At 39.9% G+C, this 10,831-nt stretch overlaps 1 protein-coding gene and 1 long non-coding RNA gene across 6 annotated transcripts in view; one reads left to right on the forward strand and one right to left on the reverse strand.

Annotated features, from left to right (window-relative positions):
* PDE5A (phosphodiesterase 5A) overlaps nucleotides 1-10,831 on the forward strand; it is a 136,443-nt gene that overhangs the window by 92,471 nt on the left and 33,141 nt on the right. The gene's annotated exons all lie outside the window — the stretch shown is intronic.
* On the reverse strand, nucleotides 2,381-9,903 carry LOC117804371. Its single transcript, XR_004628725.1, has 3 exons — nucleotides 9,796-9,903; nucleotides 8,374-8,514; nucleotides 2,381-2,473 (listed from the first exon to the last, which is right to left on the reverse strand). It is a non-coding gene; the product is annotated as an uncharacterized LOC117804371 (long non-coding RNA).

Genomic DNA, 10,831 nt, shown 5'->3' on the forward strand with positions numbered 1-10,831 from the left:
CCTTTGGCAAGCTAATCTTATCTTTTCTGCTTTGATTTTCCTGGTGGATCACTTCCAATGGTAATCTTAGCTCCAAAGTATAGTGGCGCTGTTCTTGAACTTCTTATATACCAACTAGATGTTAACCAGCTCTGCGTTTATTATTCCTAACTACAGTCATACATGTACCTTGAAGGTTTTACTTATAAGCGTATATCCATTTTGTCAGAATCTTGACATTGTCATACGCCATCTTTACATGGTTTGAAAACTGCGTGCTCATTATTTGTTACATTCTGTGCCTCTTTGCTATTGAGGTTTAAAAGATTACGTTTATATAATGTTAGAAAGAAGGAAAAATCTTAAAACATGTTGATGTAGTTATGAAAGAAAATATGCTAATCCGGTCCTGCTGTGCCTTATTCACTTCTTTATTCTCTGTAAGATTTGGTTCTTTGAATATTCACCTCCCTTTGTTTAAGTAGATTTCTTTCTCGTAAGCGTTTGGATTCACTTCCCTCTTAGAGAAAGTAAATTCTAACAGGCTTGTAGGTGGTGTGGGTTCTTTTCTTTAAGAACATATTTTCTGTGCATGTTAAAAGTAGGGAAGAGAGGCATGAGACTTCTATAAAGCACAATGCGACGGCTGTCGGACGGCTTTATTCAAAGACCTGGAAACCAGACTGCTCTGCTTGTGTAAAATGGTGCCCCCCCCAGGTGGGGGGTAGGGATCAGGGACTGATAGGCGGAGCTTAAAACCCCTGACTGAGGATGCCTCCTTGTCACTCCCAATAAACTCATCAGATATCTTATATTAATTTTATCCCTGAAAATAATTTCCTTGAAGAACGGATCATTGAGGAAAGCCTCTTTTCCTCCTAATATTTATATTGAATAAACATCAGGAGTAATGTAACAAAATGCCTTTATAAAGCATGGAAGCAAATTGGAAGAATTTGACATTTTGTGGAAGACCGAGTTCAGTATCTGTTCTTCTATTCAAACTTATTTTAATAAATAACTTTCTGAATAAGGAGCCTTTTCTTAACAGTTGGCTATTAGGAGTCGTTTTCATAATTTTTATTTTTGTTCTTGAGATTTGAGACTTCAGACCCAAGGCAGGTAGAATGCCTTTGATAGCAGTGTGACCTTTTTTGTATAAAGATTATACAATTGAGCAAATTGTGTAGCCATGTAGCCACATGTCTTTATTTTCTTCTGAGGTTACCAGAGACTTTGCCACAGGCTAAATATAAACCTTTTTCACGAGGCATCCACCAAAAATAAGAAACTCAATAATTTTTAAATGACTCTTTTATTTACCTTACCTAAGTGTATTATTTTTCCATGAACACATGCTTTTTGGGCTTCAAGGAGACTATACACTTTATAAATAGCTTATTTTCTATGAAGTTTTATTTTTCTATTAAGTAAATGAAGAGGTACCCTCTACACTCGTGTAAAAGCCTTCATAATAAGAAATAGTTGAATAAAAAAAAGTCTGTCATTTGTCTTATGTAAGGCACTGATAATGCTCAGGATATATTCTCTTTGACTTTAGAAAAACATGTGACTATATTAGCCAGCGTTCTCCAGAGAAACAGAACCAGGAGGTGAGAGATTTATTCTGAGGAATTGGCTCACACAATTAATGGGGGCTGAGAAATCCAGCAGTCTGTTGTCTGCAAGTCTGGAGACCCAGGAAAACCAGTTGTATAATTCAGTTTGAGTCTAATGGCCCTGAGGACAGAGGAGCTGATGAGAAGATGAGATGAGATACCCTAAATCCATAGGAAGCAAAAAGGGGTGCATTCCTCCTTCCTCCATCTTTTGTTCTATTCAGGCCCTAAACTAGAAACCCATACTGGGAAGGGCAGTCTACTGAGCCCACTAATTCAATGTTAATCTCATCCAGAAATACTTTCACAGACATACCCAGAAATAATGTTTAATTTGGGCACCTTCTGTCCAGTCAAATTGAGACAAAAAATTAACCATCACAAGTGACTAAAAAAAGTAGTTAAATGTGTACTTACATTCTCTACCATTGTGTTGTTATGGATCATATGCAAACTACTAACATACTTGTGCCAGTGCTCTTTAAAAACTCTGTATTTCAGTTATGTGTGTATCTTCTTCACCAGCCTGCTCTTGAGCCATCATCATCATCATCATCACCATTTAGTGATCGCTTAACAAGAACCTGGGTTACATATCTTGATAAATGATCGAGTGAATCAATCAATCAGTAGATTCTGGAAAATTTAGACTTTTAGGGAGCCTGTACTCCAGCGTGAAATAACACAACTCAAACTTTTTCAATATTCAACGAGATTTTGCATTCTTTATTCCTTAAAATGATTATGAAGTTAGAAATAATTTATTAGTTGATGAAATAGATAAAGCCGCATGGGTCTGGAGAAGAACTAACTTCAACTTCCAGCTCCGTGATCTCAGGCAAATCAGTGACTTCTTTGTGTGTCAGTTTCTTTATCTATAAAAAGAGGATAATAAAAGAATTTACCTCGCGGAGTTGTAGTGACTGGAGTTCCTGGTACATGTGTCCCCAGTACTAGTTATTGTCAGCAGTGCTGACAGTGGGAGGAAAATCAGTTCTCAAAATCTAGTAGACAGCAGCAGCAAGATTTTGATGTGTCCTGTCATGTTCCATGTCTTTTTGCCTCAGCCATTCTAATAATGTGCACTTCAAGGATGTATACCCTCATTTTTTTTTAAATTAGTCTAAGTGGAACAGGTAGGTGGAAAATCTGGAAGAAAAAAGGACCATGTGTCGTTAAGAACAAATGTAAACCTTTGTTTATAAGGTTTAACCAGTTCTCTACTTGAGGGGAGTAATCTAGAAGTGACCATTTTAGGTAACTTCTTGCCATAGTAGCTAAAATGTGGATTTGGGTCATTGCTTTCCCATCCTGAGTTTCCAGTGTTCTTGGAAGTGAATGAATCAACTTTAATGAGACTTAAGACAAACTGAAGCTGATTTTTTAAAAATTACAGTAATGAAATCTTTATTTTGCAGATGAAAGGGATTCAACATATATTTAGAATTTCTTAAAGCAAATAAAATTAATAATTGATCTATAGGGTAAGAAAGCATATATCTGTTGTTTCTGACACAACATGGTTCATTATTAATGTTAACATTTGTATTATAACTCTTTGCCAAATTAAATTAAATTTAATATTATGGAGAACTAGTTAGATGCTTGATGATCACAAAAAGATTTCATTTATGCACTTCTATTTACCTCCTACTCTATGTGGGCGTTATATTAGATGCTCCACGTGGCAATAAATAATAAGTCTCCACCCTCTTAGAGCTTGAATAGTGAAGGACCATATACAATATGTACAATAATTATACAGTATTATATGATTATAGCCAGAAACAAAAAGCTGTAACTTTGAAGTGTACAGCAATGTGAAATTATATAATATAGAGACATTCTAGAAGGAGTGGTCTGGGACGTGTGTAGTGTTTCATGTAAGAGATGTGGCAAGTCTGTGATTTCATCCTACACTGTAATTCAGCAACATGCCTCTAGGTTTTGGCTACATTAATGCTTCACGAAATTGAATGTTTGGATTTGCAATTAAGATCCAGAGCTCACTGCCTTCCATAGATACACCAAAACTACAACTACATATCAAACAACTATGTCTGAGAGCGGCTTGAAGATTAGCAGAACTAAGACTTGACAGAACTAAAGCTATAAAGAGAAAGTCACATCAAGACAACCAGGGGCAGCAGAGATGCAGTTGCCTCAGGAGCCTCACCCCCCAGCAAGGCAGCCCACAGCTGGGAGGCTATCACGATGGCCAAGGCACTCTCTGGGCAAGAAGGGGTCCAACCTGCACATCTGGCTCTCTGACCCAGGAAACCCGCCCTGGGAAGATGAGCTCCCATAACACCTGGCTTTGCAAACCAGTGGGGCTTAAGTTCAGGAGAGCCAGAGGACAGTAGGAAACCAAGATTCTGCTCTTAATTAAAGGGCATGTGCACAGTCTCACTTGCTCTGAGTCCCAGAGTGGAGGCAACAGTTTGAAAAGTGCCTGGGTTACATGTGAATGAGATTCATTAACTAATTTAATTGACTAAATTTGGGGCATGGAACTAATTTGGGGATCTGTTGGAACTTTCTCTAGGGATAGAAGTACTGGTGGGTGCCATTTTTTTCCACTCCCGTTTACCTCGCTGCCCTGAGTAGTTGCCTTACCTAGCAGGTGCCATTTCTGACAGTCTCCATCTGAAGTGCTAGCACCGCTTGCCCTGCCCTGGCAGTTCCCTGCAGACTTGCCTCACACAGTCCGCCCACCCTGGCCTGTGCTCCTCCCAAGTGGCTCCACCCCACCACACCTGATGGGTGGCCCCAGTGACAATGGCACTGCCCCAGGTAACCTCACCCTACCACAACCAGTGGGTGGTCCTCCACCCTGCCATACCCAAAGGGGATGGGTGACCGGAGGAGTTTGCACTACAGGGTCCCACAGGACACCTACATAAAGCCACTCCTTCAAGACAAGGAGACATAACTGATCTACCCAATCCATAGAGGCAAACAGAGAGTCAGGCAAAATGAAGAGACGGAAGAATGTGTTCCAAATGAAAGAACAAGATAAAACCACAAAAAAAGAAATAAATGAAGTGGAGATAAACAATCTACCAGGTAAAGAGTTCAAAGAAATGGTCATAAAAAATGCTTATTGATCTTGGGAGAAGAATGGATGAATACAATGAGAACCTCAACAAAGAGATAGAAAATACAAAAGAGAGCCAGTCAGCTGAAAGAATACAATAACTGAAATTAAAAATACACTAGAGGTTATCAACAGCAGATTAAATGACATACAAGAACAGATCAATTTCTTTAAGACAGGGGGTTGGAAATCACCCAATGAGGGCAAAAAGAAAAGAGAATTTTTAAAAATGAGGATAGTTTAAGGGACAACATCAAGCATACTAATACTCATATAGGGGTCCCAGAAGGAGAAGAGAGAGAGAAAGGGACAGAAAACCTGTTTGAAGAAATAATGCATAGAAACTTTCCTAACCTGGTGAAGGAAGAAAACATCCAACTCCAGGAAGTACAGAGAGCCCCAAAAATATGAACTCAAAGATACCCACACCAAGACACATTATAATCAAAGTGTCAAAAGTTAAAGATAAAGAGATCATCTTAAAAGCAGCAAGAGAAAAACAACTAGTTATATATACAAGGGAGCCCCTATAAAACTGTCAGCTGATATTTCAGCAGAAACTTTATAGGCCAGAAGAGAGTCGTATGGTATATTCAAACTGCCGAAAGAAGACACGAAACCAAGAATAGTCTACCTGGCAAGGTTATCCATTCAGAATTGAAGGAGAGATAAGGAGTTTCCCCAACAAGCAAAAGCTAAAGGAGCTTATCACCATAAGCTGGCCTTACAAGAAATGTTAAAGGTACTTCATTAAATAGAAAATTAAAGGTCGTAATTAGCAATAAGACAATTATTAAAGAAAAAAATCTCACTGGTATAGGTAAACATACAGTAAAGGTACCGGGTCAACCACTTATATAACTATTATGGAGATTAAAAGACAAAAGTAATAAAATCATCTACATCTACAATAACTAGTCAAAGGATACACAAAATACGTGTAAAATATGATGTCAAAAACAAAACATGTGGTACTGGAGTAAAAATTTAATGTTTTAGAATGTGCTTGAACTTTAGTGACCATCAACTTCATAGAGACTGGTATATACCTAGGATGTTGTATATGAAAAGAAAAATAAAGAAAAGGTATCCAAATTGGAAAGGGAAAAGTAAAACTCAGTATTTGCAGATGACATGATACTGTATACAGAAAAGTCTAAAAACTCCATCAAAAAACTGTTAGAATTAATAAATGAATTCAGTGGTCATAGGATACAAAATTAATATACAGAAATCTGTGGCATTTCTATACATTAATAACAAACTACTAGAAAGAGAAATTAAGAAAACGATCCCATTTACAATTACATCAAAAAGAATAAATACCTAGGAATAAATTTAACCAAAGACATAAAAGACTTGTTCTCTGAAAACTGTAAAACATCGAGGAAAGAAAGTGAACGCACCAATAAAAAGAAAAATCTACCTGTGCTTATGGATTAGAAGAATCAATATTGTTAAAATGTCCATTAATACCAAAGCAGTTTGTAGATTCAGTGCCATCCCTATCAAAATACCAAGGCCATTTTTCACAGAACTCAAACAACTAACACTAAAATTTGCACGGGACCACAAAAGACCCCGAATATCCAAAGCAATCTTGAGAAGGAAGAACAAAGCTGAAGGAATCACACTCCCTGGTTTCGAACTGTACTACGAAGCTAAGTAATCAAAACACTATGGTACTAGCACAAAACAGACACAGAGACCCATGCAGCTGAATAGAGAGCCCAGAAATAAGCCGGTGCTTATAGGGTCAATTAATCTTCAACAAAGGAGGTAAGAATACACAGTGGTGAAAAGACAGTCTCCCGGTAAATGGTGTTGAGAAGACTGGACAGCTACATGGGAAAGAATGAAACTGGACCGCTTTCATACACTATATACAATAATAAACTCAAAATGAATTAAAGACTTAAATGTAATAGTGAAAACCGTAAAATTCTTAGAAGAAAACAGAGGCAGTAAACTCTTTGACATCAATCTTAGCAATATTGTTTTGGATGGGTCTCATCAGGCAGGGGCAACAAAAGCAAAAATAAACAAATGAGACTATATCAAACAAGAAAGGTTTTACATAACAAAGGAAACCAAGACAAAAAGGCAACCTACTGAATGGAAGAATGTATTTGCAAATGACTTCTCTCTAGCTACGAAAGTCCTACATGGCGTCTTCTTCCAATAGGATGTGCTTCGTCTACATTGAAAATCTGTAGTTTGGCGTAGACCTCTTCGTGAATTATCTGAGCTAGATCTTCTGGAGAACTTGCTGCCTCACCTTGGACTTTTACGTCATGGAGATGGCTTCTTTCCTGAAACCTCATGAATCGACCTCTGCTAGCTTCAGACTTTTCTGCAGCTTCCTCACCTCTCTCAGCCCTCATAGAATTGAGGAGAGTGAGGGCCCTGCTCTGGATTAAGTTTCGGCTTAAGGGAATGTTGTGGCTGATTTGATCTTCTATCCAGACCACTAAAACTTCCTCCATATCACCAATAAGTCTGTTTCACTTTCTTATCATTTGGATTCACTGGAGTAGCACCTTTAATTTCCTTCAAGGACTTCTCCTTTGCATTCACAACTTGGCTAACTGTTTTGTGTCAGAGGTCTAGCTTCCAGCCTGTCTTGGGTTTCAACATGCCTTACTAAACTTAATCATTTCTACCTGTTGATTTAAAGTGAGAGGTGTACAACTCTTCCTTCATTCGAACACTTAGAGGCCATTGCAGGATTACTGATTGGCCTGTGTTTCCGGGAATAGGGAGGCCTGAGGAGAGGGAGAGAGATGGTGGAACAGCGGGTCAGTGGAGCTGCAGAACACACACAACATTTACCTTCTTACGTGGGCACGGTTGTGGTGCCCCAAAATAATTACAGTGGCAACATCAAAGATCACATATCACAGATCACCATAACAAATATAATAATAAGGAAAAAGTTTAATATATTGTGACATAGAGACACAAAGTAAGCAAATGCTGTTGAAAAATGGTGCTGATAGACTTCTTGATGCAGGATTGCCATAAATCTTCAATTGGTTTAAAAAGCAAAAACAACAACGTCTGCAAAGCGCAGTGAAACAAAGTATACTTGTACCTCACTGAAGAAACCAAAATCAATCTGGAACCCTAGCTGCGAGGGAGTCAGAGAAATATCTTTTTGAGCTTCCTAGACTCTTCAGAAAATGACGGCTCACCAGCGGGAAGTTGACGGGGATGCTCATGGAGCCTTGCTATAGTATCTACCAAAGGGATACCCCAGTGAATGTCTCCCTGGTGCAGCTGGGAAAGAGGAGAAAAGAACTAGCCAAATGAAAACTTGGGGGGCTGCATTCGAGGCAGAGGAGAAACAGCTAAAGAGGCATGGAAGTGAGAAAGAGAATTAACCTAAAAAACAAATGCCAGAAGTATCAACGTCTTCCCAAAGCCTCCCCCACAAAAATACAAATGACAATTTCAGGAAACTCAGATTATCATTTAAAGCGTTAATGCAGTGAGTAGAGATGCTACCACTTACCCAGTCTAATCCTCCTCTACGGTCACATGGAGGCTCTGGTCCTCTATTTAGCCAGGAGTTGTGGACTATCCCTTCTGTTGTGTGTGAGGAAGCCCAACAGCGACATGCATGTGGAATCAGGCGTGAAAAACACAACAGAACTATAACAGCTAAGGTGCACCCACCCGTTTCCCTCCACCGAGGAGAGGGTCAGAGACGGAGACTGGGAGATCGAGCCCCGTACAGGCAAGTCGTCTGAGAGTCAGATGCCACCGACAGCGTGGATTTCGTTCCAAAGTGAGAAGGCGATAAGAGGACCTGGAGTCCTGTGGCCAGAGAGAGAAATATACCACAAATTCAGAATATTAAACCTTAGAGACACTCTAACCCAACCCCCTCATTTTACAGGTGAGAAAATAAGAGAGGTTGAACGTCTTGTTGAGGGTGATAAATTCAGTGGAATGAACCCTTAATAGCAAACATATCTTTTTCTTTTTTTAAGATTTTATTTATTTATTTATTTATTTATTTATTTATTTATTTATTAGAGAGAGCAGCTGGGAGGGGTGAGGGAGAGGGAGAGCAACAACGACAAGCAGATTCCTCGCTGAGTGTGGAGCCCCACATGGGGCTCGATCTCATGACCCTGAGATCGTGACCTGAGCCAAAGTCAAGAGTCGTCTACTTAAAAGGCTGAGCCACCCAGGTGCCCCACAAATATACCTTTTACCACGTGCTTCACTTTGCTTTAAAGTTACTCTTTTTATGATCCTTATCTAATGCTGAAACGTAAATGTGGTAGTTGTGATCAATGTAATAGTTGGTTTTGAGTTAAGAATGCTAACAAATTAAAATATTTTAGAAACTCTGAATACTGTGGTGGGGGAGGAAACACAGAATACTGCTTCCTTTAACCCAATCCAGTCCTACTCCCAGGGGTCTGTTTAGTTCCACCGTTAGTGAATTTCATTTCCGGAGTTGGTTGTGTTTAAAAAATTTTTGCAAAAATGGTGAAAAGGGGCCAAAGCATTAGAAATAAAGGGTCATTAAAAAAGGTGACTTAAATGAAGAATTTCCTCTAAAGTGTCATGGAAGCTGAATAGTTTCTTCATTAGTTTGAGTGGTAGATCCAATTACAGAACTCAGAAGCAAATGAGTTTATGCTACTGACCTGTTTGCCAGATTGAATCTTTAACCCACTGAGCTTCGTGTACTTTTTTTTTTGAGAGAGAGAGAGAGGGTGGGGGGGGGGGGGGGGGGGGGACAAGCGGGGAGGAGGGTCAGAGAGAGAGAGAGGGAGAAGCAGGACTGTCCACTGAGCAGGGAGCCCGATGTGGGACTCGATCTCAGGACCCTGAGACCACGACCCGAACCGAAGGCAGGCACTTACGTGTACTTTTTGCATTCCGTATTTGGTTAATCGGACACAAATCAAACTCCCAATTCTAGAAGAGCTTAAGTATATTTGAATTAAGCAATAAAATACCTAAACACTGTTGCCTGAGGACTCACAGGCATTATGCTTTCTCGTGGGGGAATGAGCGGTGTTCTGTGGGATTCAGTGTATCGTAGTTGAATTGGATCATTCAACCATAATACATACGCACCTGTATAGCGCCTAATATTGCTTTACAAAAATCTTTAAAAGTATGTTATTTCTGTCATTCTTCAATGCCACCATGCAGTAAGTTATATTATCCCCTGAAGAAAAACAAAAGTCACTTTACAAATTCTGGCAAAACAAACTGTCTCTTGAAGCAGCTGTGAAAATCCAGAATTATATAAACATAACCTCTCCCGGCAATACCGCAAACTTTATTCTCTGCTGTGAGTCACCTGTAGACCGTTTTGTTTTATGAAATGGTAAGAATTACAGGCAGTAAGTTTTATTTAAAAGCACCTTTATCTCAAGCCCTTTCAAGACACACCGAAAGTTGAATTGTCTCGCCGTGGTCGAAGAGGCAGTTGACAAGGGCTGTAAATGACCTGTGGCTTGCTCACGGCTCGCTGGCGATCCGTTCCGAGAATTCTGAACTTCTGTACCACTGAGCACAAAGTTCCAAAGGAAAATATTTGCGCGCCCCCCCCCTCCCCCGGTCAGTGCGGAAAGGCTGAGCCGGGGCATGGGGTGACTGAACACGCACAAGGAAAGACTGTTTTCTCTCCGTGGAGAGGTTAGGAATTCGAGTGTCAAGGAGAGAGACGCAAGCTGTGTTGGCCATCTTCATCCCGTAGTGTCTAAAATATCCTTTGTGGAAGGAAAGAAAGAAAACTTTTTCCTAAGAATAATGATGCCCTAAGGAAAAAAAAAAAAAAAACATCTGTTCTCTTGTCGAGTGCAGCCCGTGTAAGGGAAGCAGCTGCAATCTGCTTTGAGTTACAAGGTGGGCTCATTCCCACCTCCGCACTGCGGGGTTGCACTGCACTTTACTGCCGCCAGCTCTGATGTTCGGCGCTGCTGTCAACAATGGAGCCCTTTATCCAAACATGTTAAATCCTCCTCTCTTCCCATTTCAGCCCACGCAGCAGCCTGTGGGACTATCCTAACAGAATGCATATTTTCTCGTGAATGTTGGGCTCGGGGAAAGAGTCTTAGTCTGGACTATGGAGAGGGTGACACTAATTTAAAGTTTAAACGTGTCC

This window comes from Ailuropoda melanoleuca, chromosome 11, assembly GCF_002007445.2.
Source record: "Ailuropoda melanoleuca isolate Jingjing chromosome 11, ASM200744v2, whole genome shotgun sequence".
In the NCBI taxonomy this organism is placed as follows: domain Eukaryota; kingdom Metazoa; phylum Chordata; class Mammalia; order Carnivora; family Ursidae; genus Ailuropoda; species Ailuropoda melanoleuca.